Source organism: Lolium rigidum, chromosome 3 (assembly GCF_022539505.1).
Source record: "Lolium rigidum isolate FL_2022 chromosome 3, APGP_CSIRO_Lrig_0.1, whole genome shotgun sequence".
In the NCBI taxonomy this organism is placed as follows: domain Eukaryota; kingdom Viridiplantae; phylum Streptophyta; class Magnoliopsida; order Poales; family Poaceae; genus Lolium; species Lolium rigidum.
The window spans coordinates 98005302-98026262 of record NC_061510.1 but is presented as its reverse complement, the minus strand read 5'-3'; positions in this window follow the sequence as shown (position 1 = coordinate 98026262).

Below are 20961 nucleotides of genomic sequence, written 5' to 3'. Positions count from 1 at the left end.
TAATGATCAGATTAGAATGTCTAACAGCATACCTCTCAGCCACCGTGGCTTGGGCATGTGCTGGGCGTGTGCCAGCCCTTTGGGAGACAATTGCTTTGCTCCATATTTGCCACATCTACTTTAACAATGATCTGAAAAAAATATGTATTTTTTATTTTTTGAAAAGGAGACAAAAGGTTTGAATTATTTTTAGGAGGAAATTGAACGAAAACCTACAACAACTTGATCATGCCCACCCAAACACCACGGAGATCAAGGCGGCGGAGGCGGGCCTTCCTCGGCCGCACATAATTCCAATTAATATGGCTTCATGACAACAACAACAGATCACATATATGATCACTTCGGAAAAGATTTCGTCCGGATTAGGCCCTTCATCCGTCCGGAGAGCCCATGCCATCCCCGGCCCCTCGGGGAGCGCTCGGGGACTCCGGACGAGAGAAAAGCGCGGGAACCGTCTGGTGGCCCCGACCTGTCGACGACAAAGGCCTGGTTTTTACGGCAATACCGTCGTCTTCCCGATAGACGGGATGCGTTCGTTTCCGGCGATATTTGTAATTCACCCTCGTCGAACGAAAGCTTTGAACAAATAAGTGGTGCAACATAGAAAAATTGCATATTAAACCTTCGAATAAACATAAAAATTACATATAAAAACTATAAACTTCAAGTACTTCTTCTTCCTAGATGGCCCTGCCTCGTCGTCCTGGCGGCGACGCTTCCGGCTCGACACATCCTCCGAAGAGCCGGTGTCCTCCTCGTCGCTCGTCGGCGCCTTCGCGTTCGCCCGGGCCGCCGCGTCGTCAGCCTCTTCCTCCTCCTCAGCCTCCTCCTCTTCTTCCTCCTCAACCTCCTCCTCCTTCTCCTCCTCAGCCTCTTCCTCGGACTGCTCCTCGGCCTCTTCGTCCTCCTCCTCGTCGTCATCCCATTCCTCGCTGGACGGCGACGGGGAATCATCGCTGCTGGACGATGCAGCTCAGTCCCACCAATGGCGTCATCTAGGAGATTTCCCCTCGCTGTCCGTGTCCGATGGCCAAGAGATATCGCTCGTGGTGACAGAGGATGGTGAGGAGAGAAGAGATGAATAGCGTCGGTCGTCGAAAACCGTATATGTAGGTCTACCGACGAAGAGAGCGGCGGTTGCTCTTCCGCGAAGTTCGTGCTCCATTACGGGGGCGGTTCTCGCGTCGAGGCCACTTCGCCTGTTTCCGACGAGGCGTTTGGGCTCCCCAGACCACGTCGCGGACCATCACGACGGTTCAATGCGTCGAGGCCACTCTGACGGTTCCCCTTCCCGACGACAACACCGTCGCAATGTACGCGGTGGGTGAGCGTCAGCAGGCGACCGTGAGCTCGTCGCTGAAAAAAGGGGCCTCCCTACCCCAAAAATACATCCTTCCGGCGTTAAATAGTGTTGGATTTTGGCCTGGAGAGCCCCAACGGCTGGGATGCTAGACACGCAACAGGGCCTCCAAACCACAGTGGCAGCAGGTCACCTCATAAGGTGGGCCTCCTTGCTGTTAAACCGTTTAATCTGACCATCATAGCTTGTTGCAATGAATTACTCGTAGAATCGCTGGTCTATGCAAAAGAGAATTTGAGTGACTGGTCTGCGCAACATTTGCTCCAAGAATTGTTGGTATATGCAATTTTCTCGGCAAAGTGCTCCCGGCCCGCTGGTTGGTTAATTTTTGTGGCCTTCGGATTGCGTATGAGAATTATATTGTACTCCTCTCTCGGATTAAATTGACGCGAGCTGAGCAAAGGAAAACAACTACACATGAAGAAGACCAGAGTACTGTAGTTGATATTGTCAAGTATCAGCGCGTCAGCCTTTTCACAAGTTTCAATCTCCATAGTGAAATGCACATACAACCGGATCAGCACGTACTGCAGTTTGGATTAGAATAGGCAGGATGTTTACTCTGGATCTTTTTTATTTATTAAACAAGTTAGTTGTAGAATTATCCGTGCTTTCCATATTGATAAATCGGTGAACAGTATTAATGAGGAAGAGGATTGTGGTGTAACAAAGTGTTTTGGGTGATAAGAGTGTTTTTGTCCAACCCCTTGAGAAAATACCCTTAAATACTCAGTAATACACGTCTACCAAACAAGGCCAAGAGCGCCCCCTGGTAAATTAATCACAATCCACCTCATAACCCCTCCTTCCCGAAATGTGTTGTATTTTTTTTGTAAAAGTCCAACTTTGTGGAGTTGACCATGTATAAAACATACTTCCTCCGTTCCTATATATAAGCCATATAGTTTTTTGAGAAAAATTCCAGAATATAAAGTTTATTGCGTTGCCCTACTTGTATGGACAATATTTTTGGAGATTTGATTAGATTTACTTATTTTATGCAAAGTTCTCTATTAGCTCACCGCAATTACTTACGGTTAACCCTAGCTAAATATGGTATAATTTTTCCTAAATAGGCGTTTTTTAATTTCCGTGCCAGAAATTATATGGCTTATATTTAGGACCGGAGGAAGTATTAGGTAAAATTCCTCAGTGACTTTGATTTGTTATAGCGACTATCAAATTGTTTGCTGTAGGCTATTTCTGAGACCGCCATTTTGATGCCTTCCATGTAATGAGCCTTCAAGGTCTATGACCCGTGAGTCAGTGACAGATTAGAAAGAGTAGATGAGCAGAAGGTTGACGAGCAGAGCAGAGTGTGAGTCGTGTGAGTTGATGCAGCAGGTGGTCGATTTTGACAAAACAAATTATATCTAGAAAGATCTCACAAAACAAAATAATCAGTTTCTGAAAAGATTTCACAAAATAAATTTTTGTTTATCTCCGCACCAGATGGAGTTATGCTTAGTCTCCGTTCTAGGTGGAGCCAAGATGAGAAGCACGGCGCCGTCTTAGGTGGAGTCAAGGTCAGTACTACGACTCTGTCTCAGGTGGAGCCAAGCTCAGAAGCATAAAGCCGTTCTAGGTGGAGCCAATCTCAGTAGCACGGCTCCATCCCAGGTGAAGCCAAGGTCTTTAGCTGTTTTCCAACAATGAAAATTGGAAGTGGTCCATACACCTAGTGACGACCAATGTTAAAGGTTTGCATCATCTTGGATCGTCACCAAGGGATACTCAACACAGTTGACAAGGAAATTCCAGGGTATGCCGTGTCCACCATCGATGGTGCATGACGCATTTCGTGTCCAACTTCTATAGGTCATGTGGGAACAAGGATCATGCATACGATCTGCAAGACTGTTCAATATTACAGAATCCTTTGTCGCTGACAGGCGCTTGAACCCCTACTACGATAGATTAGTCGCCCGTCACCCTGACCCTGTGTCATAAATGGCTACGAGTCACTCACGCGCATGAAACCCACAGATGTACGTCGCTCCTCTGACGGGCCTTATTAGGTGCATGTGAGAAGTTTTGCGGTGCCTCTGGATCCTCTTCGGGTTATTATACCGATTGTTGGTTAATAAGTGCATGTTGGTTTGCTGTGATTACTCAGAGAGTCTGGAGCTCTTCCGACCCATGGTTGTGAGCTACACCCTAATGCTTATTGGTATTAGATCGCACCTAGGAAGCCAAGCTGCCGAGGAAGCACATGCAAAGAGAAATAGACTAATATAGCAAGGATAGGTGACAAAATCCGTGACAAGTTACATTTCATGATAAAAAGCACCCCAACCTACCGAGGAAGAACATTGCATTAAGAAATGGACTAATATAGCAACGATAGATGAAAAAATCCGTGTGACATAGGCATGACGTATCAGTCCTGAACATTGCCATCCCTGGTACAAAGCTCATGAAGTAATAGAAGAAAGCCCATGAATAAATCTAGATGAAGCCAAAGATATCACGTTAGCAAAGTTAAGCCCATATCGGGTGAACCAACTTGTAATGTAACTCGACCTGGATGTGGACTCTGAGACCTAGCCCGCTATATAAAGGCTAGGAGGAGCCACCGAGAGGGGACATATTCAATCATACGAGACACGTTGTAACCCTAGTTTGACATAATACAATCTTGGCGATTTTCCCTTGATCATAATATTCGTCGGCTGCCTAGTTTGGCTGACCAGTTTGTTGATTTGCTAGTGCCCTCCTTCCTAGAAACCCAAATTCATCATCATGGGCATTGACAAGGTTAACCCTTTGTCACCGTGGTAAGTTATATTCCATGATAAAAGCAGTTTGTAAGTTAACAAATTGAAAAACCCCGTATAAAATACAATATGAAAACCTACACTATGTCTTCCCTCACTCTGCTCTGTCACCACGATGGTGATAGCGAGGACATGTATGACAACGCCGCCGGAGGTATGAACCACATTGAGTTCACACACTATGTTGACGTGTCACCCCCTTTACAAAAGAGTTATGTTAAGAAATAGTTAAGAAAAATTGAGAAGAATAGAGAGTATTGCTGTGGTACATCTTCCAATCTTGTACACATAACCATATACAAATGAAAATAAGCATAAAATAGAACATAACTGCGTTAAGTATCCTTTGGTTGCAGCCCGAGATGATGCAAACCTCTCTATTGGGTTCAATAGCCTTAGTACTGAGTAGGTGCATGATCCATTCCTAATTATCGTTGAAAAACAGCTAATGACTTTGGCTCCATCTGGGATGGAGCCGTGGTACTGAGTTTGACTCTATCTAGGATGATGATATGCTTCTGAGCTTGCCCTGTATAGAGCCTAGCACCGAGCTTGGCTCCACCTATAATGGCGCCGTGCTTTTTAGCTTGGCTCTATCTAGGAGGGAGTTGTGCTACTGATCCATGTGGTACGGAGCCAAGCAAAAATATTATTCTATAAAATCTCTTTTAGAGCAGATTATTTTGTGGGATGTTTAGATATAGGTTGGTTTTGTCAAAATAGTGACCAAGCATGCATGCGTCACACCGTACATGCCAGTTCTGTCATGGTTATATAACTTATGACGATAGTCGCTACTAGAGCGCGCGTCTGACGGTTGACAATACTCCTGCCGAACTACAGTAAGCCGGGCGTGCGTTGAACTGATGCAGACGTATAGATCCGGCCTTACTATATTGTTCATTATTTGGCGAGGTCAGTTTAGGCAAAAAATTGTTTCTTCTCGACGAAGGATTAGCAGTAGTAGGCGGAGCGCATCACTGCACTGTAGTGTCACTCTCTGTCTGTCCCAGTGTCACTTCTCCACGCTCACTTGACCTCCTTTTCCTATCTTTTTGGTTAAGGTCGATGGCACCTAAAGCCCGATTTTATTACACTCTAAAGCTCGATCCAGATCACTAATCCCGTCAATCATTGCGTCGATCGACCTTTCCAGTATGCTCCTGGCTAGCCCTAAGTGCCGCCTTTTAACACAGATTTGCAACACAGGATCAAGTAGCCATTAACCTAGCAACCCTTTTCCCCCGCGAGACGAGATGGCCGCGTCACTACTAGGCATGCCGGTACGTGGAGCGCGGCAATCTCGAGGTCGGGGCGGCGCGCATCGGGCGGGCGGCCGGCGCGGCCAACCCAGGGTGGACACGCTCGCGGGGACATTGGCACGTCGCTGGCCGGCACGATCTCTCCGGGATCGCGCCCTTTTGGGGTCACCTGCTCCCCCACCACCTCCGGTTCCGAAAGGCTATGGCACCGGCGCACCGCCATTTTTGGCATCTCCTGTGCTCGCCCGCGCCCATGTGCTCGCGCGCGCGCCGGCCTGCCGCTACCGTCGTCTCTGCCGTACCCTCAACCGGAAAGATCAAAATATGGCTGTCACAAGCTAGTAGCTTTCGCCCTTTCGGTTGTCAAAACATACGTAGATTAGCGTTATCTGCCGCTCCATTGGCTGGCCTTGCTGGGCAAGATCAGACCACGGAAGGACTGGTATGCATATGTCAGGTAGGAAAATGCCATGCGCGCACGATGGGAATCATATATGTGAGGCGACCGATGGAGATGCATGTACGATTTCCATTGGAGTATAGGTACGTAGAGTAGGTTCGCTAGCTAGGAAGATAGAAAGGGTAGAGGTGACTGACAAGCAGCTAGTGACCGGACGAACGGTCTGTATATATCTGGGCCTAGCGGTGGAACAATTCGGTTTTTTGTATTTCGGTCTACCTTAAATTCATTCCTCTGGAAATGAAGACCGGAATATACTTGATAGTTTTACTACCCTACATGTTTGGGTACCCAATAACTCAGGTTTCGGTTCGGGCATGACCAAACAAAATGGTGATGTTATCAACACGAAACTTGGAAATTATTTAGTAAGTAAATGCCAACATTTCAGCTATATTTTAGACATTTTTAATCCATATATTATTATTATTATCATTTGGCAGGAATAAACACTCAACAAATCTAAATAGAGGCGTAACCAAGTTGTAGCAGCTTATGATTTGCTATGTTCAACAGTACCACAATTCATGTAGATCACATGGTTCTCGAGATTGGGGTAGTCTCACGTAAAGTTCGGTCAACGGTCTGTTCGGTTATTAGCAAATAATGACTGAATTGACCAAACTAAATCCGATCTACAAATTTTTCTATCCAATCTTTTCACCGATCTTTTTGGTCTTGGTCTTTTCGGGTCCAGTCTCGGTCTTTTCGATATCGGTTTTTGGTCATCGGTTTCTCTATCCACCCCTAGCTATCTGGGCGCATGTTCATTGCGTACGAACGTATCTCTTAATATATTCCCCCACGTTATTGCTTCGAAGGGTAAAGAACAACACATATACCAGCATACAATAAGTACCTATCGACAACAAGGTGTTTGTGGTGATTTCGTTAATCTCGAGACTCGCCAGATCAGTCTTTTGAACTCAGTCTCTCAGATGTGCTCATAGAGTCATAGGGTCATGATGTGCATGTGTACACTAATAAGGTTGAATTATGTACATACAATGGCGGCGCCACTAGGGGGTCAAGCCTGGTCGGTCGACCCGACTCACAAAAGGTGAGATCGATACCCAGGTGGCCAGGTCCCGGTCAAAGCTGTAAAAAAAAGAGCATCAACGCGTCGCTAGCTCGCCTCCCGCAAGGCCAATCCATCGTCTTCGTGCTCTGCTGCCCGCCCTTGCTGTCCGCCGCTACCGCAGTCCGCCTCTCTGGCCACCACCACAGTCCGCCTCTCCAGCCGCCGCACCTCCTCTCCCTCACCCACGCGGCCACGCCTCCTCTCCCACCCCGCCCCCAAGCCTCCTCTGTCATCTCCCGCTTCGCCCCTGCCCTCTGTGGCTCTCCGGCTCTTCTGTGTTACCGTCGCCGTCGCGCACTGATGGACGCCGACGAGGAGGTGGCTTGGATACGGGAGCAAGAGGAAGAATAGGACGCATCTAAGGAAGAGGATTACACAGGGGATGGGGAGGATCGAGGAAGGAGAAGAGGCTGTGATGCAGTTCGATGGAGTCGGGTCTTCGAGAAATTGCAAGAGGGCACGCACCGGCACCGCGTCCGACTGGCCAACATGTTAAATTTCTCTCTGTAGAAGAGTTTTTATTTCAATTTGGATGTCTACTTGTGCAGTGTACTTGTGTAAGATATTGCTCAATGCCTTGATGATTTGCTATGTTGAGAAAGACATATTTAAAAAAATTGATGACAAGAAGGTTATGTTGCGTTTTCATTGCTACAAGGATCGCCGAGGTCATCTACCTCGAAAATTTGGTCTTCCTGGCAAAAATATAACTTCATCTTATGATGCTATCTTATCAAAAGCTTGAACTATTATAAATTTGTCACATCTTTTAGGTATCTCACAAAATATTGAGATCATATGGAGTGGACATATATGGTGGCACCCAATTGATTTAGCCAAGTGCTACGAGTCCATGCTAGTAGTTTCCAAGTCATTTATACGTATTTTCATGTTTTTGGCATTTCTATTGTATGAATAATGAAATTGGATCATTTCTTTTGTTCTATAGACTTCTTTTCGTGCCTTAAAAAATTTAGACCTTATATGTTAGACCTCCCTCGTCTCAATTCCTGGCTCCGCCACTGTGTACATATTTATAAGCGTCTACTTTTTGCAAAAAAATAAGATGCACACTCGCTCTTCGCTCTAGTGCGTACATACTTACGAGCGCCGACCTCGACATCTTTAGCTAGATCTTGCTTTTGTAAAAAAAATGGAGATGATGCGAAATAATTTTACTGGAGATAGTGTTTAATTAGTGGTCGATCTGCCCGTCGTAAGTGGCGTAACCATTAATCTCTGAGTGCATGAACCATGCATTCATGCAGCATCAGTTACCACTTATCAGTGAACAACCAGTGAAATGTTCGTGATTCTCTCGTGGCCAACTTGCCCCGCGCATGTCTTTAGGCGAGAAGATAGGCGCGCGCCACGCCACCGCTGCATCCGACGATGGAGGTTATAGCCCACACACCTTCACATCGATGATCGATCCATCGCCGATGAAATATATGCAGGCTAAAGTTATTCCCAGTTAACTGTGAAGCCTTGCTATGATCAAGATCAGTACTGTCGTGTGGCATCCATCGTCTCATCACTGGAGATGCGTTATGGCTTGCTACGTATATATACAAGGTATCGCTATCTCAAGACATTCGTTTCTATCAGATGTTGAACGCACTCCCTCCGTTTCATGATTGTAGTTTAAATTTAAACTAAAACCGTGATGCAAAAAAAATGGAACGGAGAAGTACGTACCTAGGAAGGAAATACATGACGTGTGAGCTAGCCGCTTTGCTGCTTACCACAGAACATGGCGGCAACGGCATTACGGCATTACGGCAAAGCGTGCAGGTGCTGCTACGAGAGGAGCTATGCAACAGAGAGAGCTACATTAGTCACTGCTGGCGATTTTGACAAAAATTATCCTCTAGCGAAACTATAGCATAGAATAACCTCCGGCCAAACTATTTTACTGGGCTAACCCTTTTGTGTGGCGTATGTGAGCGGCACTACACTTCACTGTGTGGCGTCCAAGTGAGCGGCACCACACATCGTGTCTTCCATGGCGCGCGCGTGCCTGCGTAGCATGGCTAGCCGACGTGGCAGGGTGTGTGGCGTCGCTCGCTTGGACGCCACACATTGAAATGTGTGGCACCACTCGCATGAGCGCCACACTTCCTGTTATGTGTGGCACCCGAGCCTCCCCAGCCTGACCCAACCCTGCCTCCCCCTTTTGTTCTCTTCTTTTTTCCTCTCCCTCTCCTGACCCGGTTCCCTCCCTTCTCTCCCTTCTCAAATCCCTCTCAAGAAATCTTGGATTTCTCCAGATCTGACCGTGGAGTGCCTTACCAACTGATGTCTACGCACGCTTTTATTCCTGTGTTGGGTCTCCAAGAGCAGAGGTTTGTAGAACAGCAGCAAGTTTCCCTTAAGTGAATCATCCAAGGTTTATCGAACTCAGGGAGGTAGAGATCAAAGACATCCCTCTCAAGCAACCCTGCAATTAAGATACAAGAAGTCTCTTGTGTCCCCAACACACCTAATACACTTGTCAGATGTATAAGTGCACTAGTTCGGCGAATAGATAGTGAAATATAAGTAATATGGATGATTATAAGTAGCAATTGCAATCTGAAATAAAAATGGCATCAAGCGAACATGTAGCAGAACTTTTTGGAAACGGTATTTCAATGCTTAGAAACAAGGCATAGAGATCATACTTTCACTAGTGGACACTCTCAACAATGATCACATAATTGAATAAATAAATGCTACTCTCAAACACTCTCTTGTTGGATAACAAACACCATTCATTGTAGGGCTGCAAAAGCACACCTCAAGTCGGAGTAAACAAGCTCCACAACGTCATAAAGGAATCACACACGATGGGCACACTGTCACCATCACACCATGGAGAGTGACTCCAGAGTTCATATTAAAGTAACCTCTAGAGTGCATAATAGACAAGAGTAACATCCACATATTCAACTAGATTACAAAGCTCATGATCACATAAAGATCACACCATGGGAGAGAGAGATGAACCACATAGCTACCGGTAGAGCCCTCAGCCTCGGGGGAGAACTACTCCCTCCTCATCATGGGGGTCAGCAGCGGCGATGAAGATGGCGGTGGTGTCGATGGAGATGACTCCGGGGGCAATTCCCCGTCCTAGCGGCGTGCCGGAACAGAGATTCTGTCCCCTGAAACTTGTCGTCGATGGCGGCGGCGCTGCGGAACCCTTGGTGGAATATGACTCGATTCTTTAGGGTTTTCGCATCTGGGGCAATATATAGGCGAAGGGGCAGCATCGGTGGAGTCCCGGGGGGCCCACCCCACCTGGCGGCGCGGCAGAAGGTGGGGCCGCACCACCCTATGAGGTGGCCAGCTCGTGGCCCCCTTCGTCTCTCCTTCGGACTCCGTGAAGCTTCTGGAAAAATAGGGACGTGGCCTTTTGTTTCGCGCAATTCCGAGAATATTCGCAGAAGTAATTTTTTGGAACCAAAACCAGCAGAAAACAGGAACTGATACTTCGGCATCTTGTTAATAGGTTAGTCCTGGAAAATGCATAAAAATGATATAAAGTGTATATAAAACATGTAGCAATTGGTATAATATAATCATGGAATATCAGAAATTATAGATACGTTGGAGACGTTTCAAGCATCCTAAGCTTAGTTCCTACTCACCCTCGAGTAGGTAAACGATAAAAAGAATAATTTATGAAGTGACATGCTACCAACATAATCTTGATCAATACCATTGTAAAGCATATGAGATGAATGAAGTGACTCAAAGCAATGGTTTATAGTTTGCTAACAAATATATAATGACTAAACAACTGAATCATATAGCAAAAACTTTTCATGAATAGTACTTTCAAGACAAGCATCAAAAAGTCTTGCATAAGAGTTAACTCATAAATCAATAGATTCTTAATAAAAGGTTTTGAAGCAACACAAAGGATGATTAAGTTTTAGCAATTGCTTTCAACTTGTAACCTGCATATCTCACAGATAATTGTCAACATAAAGTAATATAACAAGTGCAATAAGTAAACATGTAAGAATCAATGCACACAGTTGACACAAGTGTTTGCTTCTAGGATAGAAAGAAATAGGTAAACTGACTCAACATAAAGTAAAAGATAGGCCCTTCGCAGAGGGAAGCATGGATTACTATTTTTGTGCTAGAGCTTTTTATTTTGAAAATATAGAAACAATTTTGTCAACGGTAGTAATAATTCATATGTGTTATGCATAAAACCTCTTATAAGTTACAAGCCTCATGCATCGAATACTAATAGTGCTCGCACCTTGTCCTAATTAGCTTGGATTTACATGGATTATCATTGTATAACATATGTTTCAACCAAGTGTCACAAAGGGGTACCTCTATGCCGCCTGTACAAAGGTCCAAGGAGATAAATCGCATTTGATTTCTCGTTTTTAATAGATCTCAACTTAGGACATCCATACCGGGACAACATAGAAAACATATAATGGACTTCTCTTTAGTGCTTAAGCATTCAACAACAGATAATATTCTCATAAGAGATTGAGGATTAATGTCCAAACTGAAAACTTCCACCATGATACATGACTTTGGTTAGCGGCCCAATGTTCTTCTCTAACAATATGCATACTCAAACCATTTAATCATGATAAATCACCCTTACTTCAGACAAGACGAACATGCATAGCAACTCACCTGATATTCAACAAAGGTGTAAAAAGTTGATGGCGTCCCCAGAAACATGGTTACCGCTCAACAAGCAACTTATAAGAACTAAGATACATAGCTACATATTCATCACCACAATAGTTTTTAAGCTATTTTCCCATGAGCTATGTATTGCAAAGACAAAGGAATGAAATTTTAAAGGTAGCACTCAAGTAATTCACTTTGAAATGGCAGAAAAATACCACATATTAGGTAGTTATGGTGGACACAAATGGCATGGGTTTTGGCTCAAAGTGTTTGGATGCACGAGAAACATTTCCTCTCAGTACAAGGCTTTGGCTAGCAAGGTTGTTTGAAGCAAACACAAGTATGAACAGGTACAACAAAACTTACACAAGAACATATTGCAAGCATTATAAGACTCTACAATGTCTTCCTTGTTGTTCAAACACTTTTACTAGAAAATATCTAGACCTTAGAGAGATCAATCATGCATGCAAACCAAATTTCCACAAGCTCTACAGTAGTTCTCCACTAATAGATTTAAACTACATGATGCAAGAGCTTAAACATGATCTATGAGAGCTCAAAACAATTGCCAAGTATCAAATTATTCAAGAAAATATACCAATTAACACATGAAGCATTTTCTGTTTCCAACCAAATAGCAATCAACGAAGCAGTTTTCAGCCTTCGCCATGAACATTAAAGCAAACTAAGAACACAAGTGTTCAAATGAAAAAGCGGAGCGTGTGTCTCTCCCACACAAGCATGGTAGGATCCGATTTATTCAGAGAATGAAAATAAAAAAACGAAAATAAAAGCACACAGACGCTCCAAGTAAAGTACATAAGATGTGACGGAATAAAAATATAGTTTCACTAGAAGTGACCTAATAAGTTGTCGATGAAGAAGGGGATACCTTGGACATCCCCAAGCTTAGATGCTTGAGTCTTCTTGAAATATGCAGGGATGAACCACGGGGGCATCCCTAAGCTTAAACTTTTCACTCTTCTTGATCATATTATATCATCCTCTTCTCTTGACCCTTGAAAACTTCCTCCACACCAAACTTTAAGCAAACTCATTAGAGGGTTAGTGCATAATCAAAAATTCACATATTCAGAGGTGACATAATCATTCTTAACACTTATGGACATTTCACAAAGCTACTGAAAATTAATGGAATAAAGAAATCCATTCAACATAGCAAAAGAGGCAATGCGAAATAAAAGGCAGAATCTGTCAAAACAGAACAGTCCGTAAAGACGAATTTTTCTGAGGCACTTAACTTGCTCAGACGGAAAAACTCAAAACTAATGAAAGTTGCGTACATATCTGAGGATCACGCACGTAAATTGGCAGATTTTTTTGATTCTTGTACAGAGAGAAGGACGCGAATTCGTGACAGACAGCAAATCTGTTTCTGCGCAGAAATCCATATCTAGTATCAACCTTACTATAGAGACTTTACTTGGCACAAAAACATGATAAGGAGAGGTTGTTACAGTAGTAACAACTTCCAAGACTCAACAATACAGTAGTAAAATAAAACCATGGTTTATCTCCCAAGAAGTGCTTTCTTTATAGCCATTAAGATGGGCTCAGTAATTTTAATGATGCTCTCATGAAAATAGAAAATGAAGCAAAAGGAGCATCAAGAAGCAAATTCAAAACACATTTAAGCCTAACCCACTTCCTATGAAAATGGATCTTGTACACAAATAAATTCATGAAGAACAAAGTGACAAGCATAGGAAGATAAAACACGAGTAACTTCAAGATTCTCAACATAAAGAGGGGAAATTTAATATTATTAAGATGCATATAACCATGTTTCCCTCTCTCATAATAACTTTCAGTAGCATCATGAACAAACTCAACAATATAACTATCACATACAACATTCTTGTCATGAGCTACATGCATAAAATTATTACTCTCCACATAAGCATAATCATTACTATTAATTGTAGTGGGAGCAAATTCAATAAAATAGCTATCATTGTTCTCATCACCATAATCATCATATATAGGAGGCATATTGTAATCATAATTAATCTTCTCCTCAATAGTACGTGGACTGAAAATATCATATTCATCATTGTAAACATCATATGTAGGAGGTAAAGTATCATCAAAGTAAATTTTCTCCTCCATGCTTGGGGGACTAAAAATATCATGCTCCTCAAAACCAGCTTCCCCAAGCTTAAATTCTTCCATAGCATTAGCAATAATAGTGTTCAAAGAGTTCATGCTAATAACATTGCTACAACTATTTTGCAAACAAAGTTCCATGGGTTTTTTAATTTTCTCTTCAAACACATCATGTCCTAACTCAAGATAAAGTTCATAAAGATCTCTAATTTTGTTGTTGTTTTCCATTAAGCCTAACTAGTGAAAAATAAAAAACAAGAAACAAAAAGATTTAATTGCCGAATCTAAAGGAGATACCTTCGAGCACTCACACACCGACAACAGTGCTAGGAAATAGCTTAGTAGTCGGAGGATGTGAATACCTTTTACCTTACCTCCCCGGCAACGGCGCCAGAAAATAGCTTGATGTCTACGTGTGCTTCTATTCTTGTAGACAGTGTCGGGCCTCTAAGAGCAGAGGTTTGTAGAACAGCAGCAAGTTTCCCTTAAGTGAATCACCCAAGGTTTATCGAACTCAGGGAGGTAGAGGTCAAAGATAGTCCTCTCAAGCAACCCTGCAATTAAGATACAAGAAGTCTCTTGTGTCCCCAATGTAGGATAACGTAGCATAGAAAACAAAAATTTTCCTACGGCGAACACGCAATCCAAGCCAAGATGCAATCTAGAAGACGGTAGCAACGAGGGGATTATCGAGTCTCACCCTTGAAGAGATTCCAAAGCCTACAAGAGGAGGCTCTTGTTGCTGCGGTAGACGTTCACTTGCCGCTTGCAAAAGCGCGTAGAAGATCTTGATCACGATCGGTTCCGGCGCCACGAACGGGCAGCACCTCCGTACTCGGTCACACGTTCGGTTGTTGATGAAGACGACGTCCACCTCCCCGTTCCAGCGGGCAGCGGAAGTAGTAGCTCCTCTTGAATCCGACAGACGACGACGGCGTGGTGTCGGTGGCGGTGGAGAAATCCGGCGGAGCTTCGCTAAGCGTGCGGGATATGGTGGAGGAGCGGGGCGCTAGGGTTTGGGGAGAGGGGGTGGCCGGCCACTATAGGGGGCGGCCAAGCTTGTGGCTTTGGTGTGGCCGGCCCCCTCCCCTTGGCCCTCTATATATAGGTGGAAGCCCCAAGTGTTGGACTACAAGTCTTCGAATAAGACCCGAACCCAAAACCTTCCATATGGTGGGAAACCTTCCCAAGCTAGGATTCCCACTAGAGGTGGGAATTCCACCTTCCATAGGGGGTGGCCGGCCCCTTATGGGGGAGTCCACTTGGGACTCCACCCCACTAGGGTTGGCCGGCCATGGTGGTGGAGTCCCATGTGGACTCCACCTTCCTAGGTGTGTTCTTCCGGACTTTTCTAGAACCTTCTAGAACCTTCCATAGAACCTTCCGCATCATTTTAATTCACATAAAATGACATCCTATATATGAATCTTATTCTCCGGACTATTCCGGAACTCCTCGTGATGTCCGGGATCTCATCCGGGACTCCGAACAAATATTCGAACTCCATTCCATATTCAAGTTCTACCATTTCAACATCCAACTTTAAGTGTGTCACCCTACGGTTCGCGAACTATGCGGACATGGTTGAGTACTCACTCCGACCAATAACCAATAGCGGGATCTGGAGATCCATAATGGCTCCCACATATTCAACGATGACTTTAGTGATCGAATGAACCATTCACATACGATACCAATTCCCTTTGTCATGCGATATTTTACTTGTCCGAGGTTTGATCATCGGTATCACACTATACCTTGTTCAACCTCGTCTCCTGACAAGTACTCTTTACTCGTATCGTGGTATGTGGTCTCTTATGAACTTATTCATATGCTTGCAAGACATTAGACGACATTCCACCGAGAGGGCCCAGAGTATATCTATCCGTCATCCGGATGGACAAATCCCACCGTTGATCCATATGCCTCAACTCATACTTTCCGGATACTTAATCCCACCTTTATAACCACCCATTTACGCAGTGGCGTTTGATGTAATCAAAGTACCTTTCCGGTATAAGTGATTTATATGATCTCATGGTCATAAGGACTAGGTAACTATGTAACGAAAGCTTATAGCAAATAACTTAATGACGTGATCTTATGCTACGCTTAAATGGGTGTGTCCATTACATCATTCATATAATGATATAATCTTGTTATTAATAACATCCAATGTTCATGATTATGAAACTAATCATCTATTAATCAACAAGCTAGTTAAGAGGCTTACTAGGGACTCTTTGTTGTTTACATATCACACATGTATCAATGTTTCGGTTAATACAATTATAGCATGGTATATAAACATTTATCATAAACATAAAGATATATAATAACCACTTTTATTATTGCCTCTTGGGCATATCTCCAACAGTCTCCCACTTGCACTAGAGTCAATAATCTAGATTACATTGTAAGGTACCTAACACCCATGGCATTCTGGTGTTGGTCATGTTTTGCCCTAGGGAGAGCTTTAGTCAACGGATCTGCTACATTCAGATCAGTGTGTACTTTGAAAATCTTTACTTCTCCATCTTCGATGTACTCGCGAATCGAATGATAACGCAGCTTGATATGCTTCAGCCTCTTGTGTGACCTTGGTTCATGTGCATTGGCGATGGCACCCATGTTGTCACAATATATGACTAGTGGGTCCAATGCACTAGGAACCACACCGAGCTCTACAATGAACCTCTTCATCCATACCGCTTCTGATGAAGCCTCTGAAGCCGCTATGTACTCCGATTCAGTTGAGGATTTCGCCACCGTGCACTGCTTCGAGCTTGCCCAGCTTATCGCAGCACCATTCAATATAAACACGTACCCGGACCGTGACTTAGAGTCATCGGGATCGGTGTTCCAACTTGCATCGGTGTAACTTGTTACAACGAGCTCTTGGTCACCTCCATAACAAAGAAACATATCCTTAGTTCTTTTCAAGTACTTCGGGATATTCTTGACCGCTGTCCAGTTGTTCCATTCCTGGATCACTTTGATATCTCGCTAGTCAAACTAACGAGCATGTGCTATATCCGGTCTTGTACATAGCATGGCATACATGATAGAGCCTACTCGCCGAGGCATAGGGGATCTTACTCATCCTTTCTCTTTCTTCTGCCGTAGCCGGTCCTTGAGTCTTACTCAAGACCTTGCCTGGTAACATAGGTAAGAATCCTTTCTTACTTTCGTCCATTCTAAACTTCTTTAGAATCTTGTCCAGGTATGTACTCCGTGATAGCCCTATTAGACGTCTTGATCTATCTCTATAAATCTTGATGCCTAATATATATGATGCTTCACCAAGGTCTTTCATTGAAAAACTATTATTCAAATAACCCTTTACATCGCTTAATAGTTCTATATCATTCCCAATCAATAATATGTCATCTACATATAATATTAGGAACGCTACAGAGCTCCCACTCACTTTCTTGTTAATACAGGCCTCTCCATGACACTGTATAAACCCGAAGTCTTTGATCACCTTATCAAAGCGTCGGTTCCAACTTCTTGATGCTTGCTTCAGTCCATAGATTGAACGCTGAAGTTTGCATACTTTGTCAGCATTTTTAGGATCGACAAAACCTTTGGGTTGTACCATATACAACTCTTCCTCAATGTCTCCATTAAGGAACGCCGTTTTGACATCCATCTCGCCAAATCTCATAATCGAAAAATGCAGCTATTGCTAACAAAATCCTCACAGATTTTAGCTTCGCTACAGGTGAGAAAGTCTCATCGTAGTCAACACCTTGAATTTGTCGGAAACCCTTTGCGACAAGTCGAGCTTTATAGACAAGTAATATTACCATCAGCATCTCGTTTTTCTCTTGAAGATCCATTTATTCTCGACAGCCTTTCGGCTATCGGGTAAGTCTACCAAAGTCCATACTTTGTTATCATACATGGATCCCATTTCGGATTTCATGGCTTCTTGCCATTTGTTGGAATCTCGGGCTCATCATCGCTTCTTCATACGTCGCAGGGTCTTCATCATTGTTATCCACAATCATGACATTTAGACAAGGATCATACCAATCAGGAGTGGCACGTTCCCTTGTCGATCTGCGAGGTTCAGTAGCTATCTCATTTGAAGTTTCATGATCATTATCATTTGCTTCCTCTGTTGCTGGTGTAGGCGGCACAGGAACATCTTCTGGTACTGCGCTACTCTGATCAACGAGTAGAGATTCTTCAATCTCATCGAGTTCTACTTTTCTTCCGAGTCACTTCTTTAGTGAGAAATTCTTTCTCAAGAAAGGTTCCGTTCTTAGCAACAAAGATCTTGCCTTCGGATCTGTGATAGAAAGTGTACCCTATAGTTTCCTTAGGGTATCCTATGAAGACGCATTTCTCCGCTTTGGGTTCTAGCTTGTCCGGTTGTAACTTTTTTTACATAGGCTTCGCAACCCCAAACTTTTAGGAATGACAGCTTAGGTTTCTTATTAAACCATAATCCATACGGTGTCGTTTCAACGGATTTTGATGGTGCTCTATTTAAAGTGAATGCGGCTGTCTCTAATGCATAACTCCAAAATGATAAAGGTAAATCAGTAAGAGACATCATAGAACGAACCATATCTAAGAGAGTTCGATTACGACGTTCGGACACACCGTTTCGTTGTGGTGTTCCCGGCGGTGTCAATTGTGAAAGTATTCCGCATTTCTTTAAATGCATGCCAAACTCATAACTCAGATATTCACCTCCGCGATCGGATCGTAGAAATTTAATCTTCTTGTTACGTTGATTTTCTACTTCACTTTGGAATTCCTTAAACTTCTCGAAAGTTTCGGATTTATGTTTCATTAAATAGATATACCCATATCTACTTAAATCATCTCGTGAAGGTTAGAACATAACGATAACCACCGCGCGATGCAACACTCATTGGTCCGCACACATCTGTATGTATGATTTCCAATAAGTCAGTAGCTCGCTCCATCATACCCGAGAATGGAGTCTTAGTCATTTTTCCCATCAGACATGCTTCACATCTATCAAGTGACTCAAAGTCAAGTGATTCAAGTAATCCATCGGTATGGAGTTTCTTCATGCGTTTCACTCCAATATGACCAAGACGACAAGTGCCACATATAAGTAGAATTATCATTCAATTTAATTCGCTTAGCATCAATGTTATGTATATGTGTATCACTACTATCGAGATCTAACGTAAATAAGCCATTCTTTTCAGGTGCTCGACCATAAAAGATATTATTCATAAAAATAGAACAACCATTATTCTCAGACTTGAATGAATAACCGTCTTGCATTAAACAAGATCCAGATATAATGTTCATGCTCAACGTGGGTACAAAATAGCAATTATTTAGGCTTAAAACTAATCCCGAAGGTAGATGTAGAGGAAGTGTGCCGACAGCGATCACATCAACTTTGGATCCATTTCCAACGCGCATCGTCACTTCATCTTTCAGTAGTCTTCGTTTATTCTTTAGTTCCTGTTTCGAGTTACAAATATGAGCAACCGAACCAGTATCAAATACCCAGGTACTAGTACGAGAACCAAGTGAGATAAACATCTATAACATGTATATCGGATATACCTTCTTTCTTCTTCTTGACAAGGCCGCTCTTCGGATCCGCCAAATACTTGGAGCAATTACGCTTCCAGGTGTCCCTTCTCCTTGCGAGAATAGCACTCAGCATCGGGCTTAGGGCCGGTCTTAGGTTTCACAGGAGGCGTGGCAGCCTTTCTTGCCACTCTTCTTGTTCTTGCCTTTAGACTTGCCCTCGTTTCTTGAAGCTGGTGGTCTTGTTGACCATCAACACTTGGTGCTCTTTCTTAATTTCAATCTCAGCAGATTTTAGCATGGCGAAGAGTTCAGGTAACTCTTTGTTCATGTTCTGCATATTGTAATTCATCACAAAGTTCTTATAACTAGGTGGCAGTGATTTAAGGACACGATTAATCCCGAGTCTGTTAGGAATCACTATTCCCAAGTCACTGAGTTTCTTCGCATGCCCGGTCATGGCGAGCATGTGCTCACTAACGGAGCTGCCTTCTTCCATCATGCAGTCGAAGAAGTGTTTCGATGCTTCATAGCATTCCACGGCCGCATGAGTCTCAAAGATAGTCTTTAACTCATTGATTAACTCATGTGGATCGTGGTGCTCAAAACGTTTTTGAAGATCGGCTTCCGGATCGCACAGGATGGCACACCGAACTTGAGAGTACCGAGTTTTCCGAGTCGCGTAAACATTCTTTACTTCATCGGTTTCAGTTTCGCAGGAGGGTCACCTAGCGGTGCATCAAGCACATCTTGCAGGTTTCCGCCATTGAGGAAGATCCTCACATGACGGAACCAGTCGGTGAAGTTGCTACCGTTGCTCTTAAGCTTTTCTTTCTCTAGGAACTCGGTTAAAATTGATTGAGGACGCCATATCTACAACATATTTGCAATAGTTTAGACTAATGTTTATGACAAATTGAGTTCAAATTTTAATTTAACAAAATTAAAAACTAGGTGAACTCCCACTCAAAACAATATCCCTCGCATTGTTTTAGTGATCACACGAACCAAATCCATCACACCTATGCCCGATCATCACGAGACAAGATGTAATTTCAATGGCGAACACTCAAAGTGTTCATCATATCAATCATATGATTCATGCTCTACCTTTCGGTATCACGTGTTCCGAGACCATGTCCGTACATGCTAGGCTCGTCAAGGCCACCTTAGTATCCGCATGTGCAAAACCGACTTGCACCCGTTGTATGCACTTGTTGATTCTATCACACCCGATCATCACGAGATGCTTCGAAACGACAAGTCTTGGCAACGGTGCTACTAAGGATGAACACTTTATTATCTTGATATTTTAGTGAGAGGGATCATCTTATAATGCTACCGTCGCGATCTAAGCAAAATAAGATGCATAAAAGGATTAACATCACATGCAGTTCATATGTGATATGATATGGCCCTTTTGTCTTTGCGCCTTTGATCTTCATCTCCAAAGCACGAACATGATCTCCATCATCAATGGGCATGATCTCCATCATCGTCGGCGTAGCACCAAGGTCAATGGCACCGTCTTCATGATCGTCCTCCATGTAGCAACTATTACAACTACTTTGAAATACTACTCAACATGAAATTTAAAGACAACCATAAGGCTCCCGCCGGTTGCCACAATACAATAATGATCATCTCATACATAGTCATCATCACATTATGGCCATATCACATCACCAAACCCTGCAAAA